Source organism: Gymnodraco acuticeps, unplaced genomic scaffold (assembly GCF_902827175.1).
Source record: "Gymnodraco acuticeps unplaced genomic scaffold, fGymAcu1.1, whole genome shotgun sequence".
Taxonomy (NCBI): Eukaryota; Metazoa; Chordata; class Actinopteri; order Perciformes; family Bathydraconidae; genus Gymnodraco; species Gymnodraco acuticeps.
In genome coordinates, this window is record NW_022990270.1 from 3,296,817 (window position 1) to 3,301,420 (window position 4,604).

At 40.2% G+C, this 4,604-nt stretch overlaps 1 long non-coding RNA gene across 1 annotated transcript; it reads right to left on the bottom strand.

The window, feature by feature from the left end:
• Positions 1–760: 760 nt before the first annotated feature.
• Positions 761–2,343, bottom strand: LOC117549199. Its single transcript, XR_004569445.1, has 2 exons — positions 1,630–2,343; positions 761–1,165 (listed from the first exon to the last, which is right to left on the bottom strand). It is a non-coding gene; the product is annotated as an uncharacterized LOC117549199 (long non-coding RNA).
• Positions 2,344–4,604: the final 2,261 nt, after the last annotated feature.

Consider the following 4,604-nt stretch of genomic DNA (forward strand, 5'->3'; position numbering starts at 1 on the left):
ATAATGGCTGAATTTACCAGCACTTTTCAAAAACGCCAGTACAAATGTTGTGTTTTTTTACTGTTTACTCCGCCAGGAACATAGGAATTTTCTTTTTTATTATTTACAAAGCTGCATTTAGATGTTTTAGGCTTTCAAATTAAATTTCATCTGCATATTATGTTCCCTGAGCAAGTTACAGCTATTTATTACAATATGATCCTAGGCGTTTTTCAGTGAAAAACGCCTAGGATCATATGGAATAATTAAAACGAAATGTATTTCCATATTTAAATGACTGATCATGTTTCTTCTGTCAAAAAAAGGTTGAGAGAGTAAACAATTAAACCATAACAGATGACATTGCAACAAAAATAACTTGTTTCAGAGATATATATTATCATTTGAACATTGAAATACAAACACAAACAGTGAAACAAATTCAAAGTGCAAATTAACAAAGTGCAAATTATATTAAAACTATAAACAAAGTATTAGGAATATATAGAAAGTGCAAAAGTACAAAGAGCAAATGATCTTCAAACTATAACCAAAATATTAGAAAAATATATAAAGAGCAAAGGAAATGTATCAAGATTCATCATGGTCTGGGTCGCTCAGATGTACAGCTCTGCTGATTGCCATGAACCTGTCTCTTGTCATGACAGGAGCAGGAAAGAGAACACTCAGGTGTGATCCCTTCCTCCAGTAGTCACTTACTTTTAGCAGTTTTAGAAGTGCCATAAGGCCGACATACATGAGGAATTTTACCGGCTTTCCCAAACAAACTTTTCCCCCTTAGCCTGCTCCTTTTCAGCATTTTTGTTTGTGTTCTTGCAGATGATATTTACAGCTTGGTTGTTAAAACAATTTCTAAATATTTGTGCAGGAGTATACTCCACACCAACAAAACCTTGGACTCCAGGGGCTCTTTTCGGGCAAAAGTGTGGTAGTTGTTGGGCAGTATCTGGCACCTCAGGTCCGTTCCAAACCTGGCTCTTCTGGGGTCAGAGATGTTTTTTTCCCTTTTCCTCTCCCTCTCCCTTTCACTGTCAGGGGGGCTGGCATTGGTTTGGCCTTTTTTCTGGATGCTGCACCCTCCTGGCCGCATTCTTTTCCCTCTCGGTTTGAAGGAGGCCTACTGATGGGGACAGGGGCTTGTGCATCCCCTCTCTCATCCTCTGTACTAAAATAAAAGGGAGGAAAATATACAGATATAAATGTCTGAATTTATTTTATTTCCTTTATTGCTTTTATTTCTCCAGTGTCATCCTATCTGTTTTCTAAACACAGTCTCAACTTTTGATTTGATTCACACTTTATCCCTCTGCTAACATTACTAGTTGATGGAATCAGTAACTGAATTGTAATGCAATGAATATAATAACATTAGACCTCATAACAAACAACCAAAGAGGGCAAGCGGAATGAGGCAATAAATGAAAGGTATTGCTTGACGTTTTTTTACTGAAATAAATAGTAGCCTCTATTGATAGTGAATCTTGAGCTCAGGACTTCACTTTATGACACAATTACGGCAAATGGCCATCCATTATAAAAACTCTTAGGACTAATTATTTTTCGGCGTTATACAGAAACAACAACCGATAAATGCAACACAAACAATAAGAAATAAGCAAAGTTACTCACTTTTTTATCTTCGAAGGGATCAATCCCGTGATCATACTCCTCTTCCTTGCCAGTTGTCAGCTTCAGAATCTGAGGAATCCACCGCTGCATCGCTAAGCGGTCCGCCAGACAACATAAATTCTACGGCTTCTTCCGTAGTGTAACGCCGTTTTGACATGTTGGTTTGAATTTGTCTTGGGATATGTGTGTGTGTGTATGTATGTGTATTTGTGTGTGTGTGTGACTGTATCTAGATATCTCGTGTTGTATTTATTTCTCTTACGCTGGCAGAATTACTCTTCTTTAGTATTACTCTCTCGTCTCTCTGTTTCTCTTTGTTTATCTCCCGCCGCCAAAAACATACACAGCAACCTATGTTGATTGGTCGAGAAGATGGTAGCATGGGCAGAGGTTTGCCTGGACCTTTACCCTTTTAAACCTATCCGGACACAGGGGGGTGGGACTTAGTCTAAAACCTTTGCTGTTTGGCTCAGACAGAGGGGCCGCGTGGGTCTCCTTGACGAATCAAGGCTGTAAAATGTGATAACGTTGCCCCGATCACGTCGGAGCCTCTGAATCCCGGAAAAGGACATAGTGATACCAGCAAAAAGCCTAGAATAGCCGCTTTACCTCACTTTTTAAATCAGATGGATAGGATTAGCGGTTACAAAGTTATTAAGCATTTTAGAACGCTACCTCTTTGAAGCCGCGGGCGGCACGCTCGGCCTTTAAGGGTTAAACAGTTTGGTGGAAAGCTATGAAACCCCTCTCTGGCCATCTGCCACGGGGCTTCCCTCTGTTCTCTGCAGTCTGGACAGAACCAGGGGCAGACTGTAGTGACCCAGTGTTAAAAAATGAAACCCAGACTGTCAGGGTTGAGAGCGAAGCAGGCAGGACCCAAATGCAGATAAACAGAAAATACCTTTATTTCAAGGCTTAAAGACAGAGCAAAACAGAACTCTTCCCCGTGAACAACGTCAAACTACAACAAGGAACTAACAAAGACTAACAGAAAACACAGAACCTAAATGCACACATGAACAGTGGTGTAGTGGGCGTTGGACGCGGGGGTACACCGTACCCCCACTTATTTGGAGCATGATCTTTTTTTTAAGTCTAATAAATATAAAATCATTGCCAGTGTTATCAGTTGCAAGTGTGTATTTATTGTAATAATGACGAAAACATAATACACTTCACAGTAATTATAATAAAAAATAAAAACGATTTCCTTAAAAAAGTATGATTCATCATCACGCTCGTGACCCCGCGGTCCCACTGACACAACCCACTGCGAGCCATCTCGCCCGCGCCCGCCGCGATTTTGCGGCAGCTCTTTCCCTCAAGAACCAGTGGCGAGCCGTCAGGCCTCTGTGAGGGCCTAAGATATTCTAAAAAATTATATTTGAAAACATTAAAAAAAAACATTTAAAAAATAAAATAATTTATTATATTTTTTTGTTGTTACAAAATTTTCATTAGTTTTACCAAAATAACTTGATTTAATTGTATTTAAAATAATATTTCCAAAGAAATAAATCCTTCGAATCTGCCTGTTCAGTTTCTGTTGGAATGTGAAGGGTTAAAGGCCGTCTCTGCGAGTTATATGAAGACGGGAGAGCTTGTTGGTCCCTCTCTACATTCACAAAGGGCCAGCTATAGTAACTCAACGAGAGAGTAATGTCAAATGACAGTACAATTGACCAATCATATCTTCCCTCTAAATGGGCGGGCTTTATTTTCGCGGACTTTATGACAAGTTCCGCCCGCTGTGAGGTCTATGCAAGTGGTGCAGTGACGCGTTCTAAAACCCGGAAGTAAGCTGCGCTTGGATTCCCTCGACAGAAAGCAGTGGGATTTCTCCATAGGATTTTGGAAAATAGCTCGAAATAAGGTCTGTGGAAAACGAACCTGTTAGATAAATGCACGTTGTGTTCAGCCGGATAATATCCACATGTCTATCCTACTTTTACTATTTTTGAATCATAAATCTAATCGATAGATTTATGATCGATAGATTTATGATTAGCATGATGTCTCTCTTCAGTGATAGTGATGACATCAGTGATAGTGATGACATCGTTGCGAAATTATTAACCGAGTCATTTTCAAGATTGAGTTACAATGATAAACTGGAGTGGCATAGGATCAGCTGAATGACCTGCCATCAAGGGCTTCATCCAAAAGGACAGGAGGATGGACTTTGTGTTTCAGTGATTTGATCATCAAAGGTAGGCCTAAGTCATTTTCAATGTGGGCCGCCGTGCCGACTTAAATTCATTTGTAATCGCTACTTGGCTGTGGGTTGCCCTGTCATGATAGGTGTTTATATAAATGGTGTTGTTTTGTGTGGTAGAGGGTCGCTGTCATTGATGCATTTTGCACCCCGGACCACTGTTTTGATATTCCGCTGAAGTCTACGTTGAGACGTAATATCTCTTCTTTTTTTCGAGGGAAGGGGGGTCAGAGGGCCTAGGTATAAAAGTCACGGCTCGCCACTGTCAAGAACACTAACGAAAAAGCTCTATAATGGCAGGCTAACATGTTTTACTTGACTTATTTTCTAAAAAGAATATAATTCACAAGAAGAAAGAGGCTAGCAGCACCGAAGCTACAAGTGAAGCTGCTAGTAATACATCACCAGAAGAGCCGCCTAAAGACGTGGATAATGCTAGCTAACGTGCACGTTAGCTGCGCTAGCAACGTTCCCCTGGCTAGCTCAAGCTCACCTTTCCCAGAGGTATGGACGGAGGAGATGTGGCGGAGGAAACAAGAGGAATGTGTGTGTGTGTGTGTGTGAAAAGCAGCGCGAAAAGTAGCGCTGTCTGCTTATTTGCAATGTAGGCGAGGCCTAATCAGAATAATGTCAAGTCCAGATTCAATGTTGTTTGCATAAGTATAAAGTTTTGTTTATTTATAAGTTAATTTCAGGACAACTTTGGACATTTTGTTTGTTGTTATGAGTTTTAAATAGATTTTGAAAGTAGAGAGAGAGA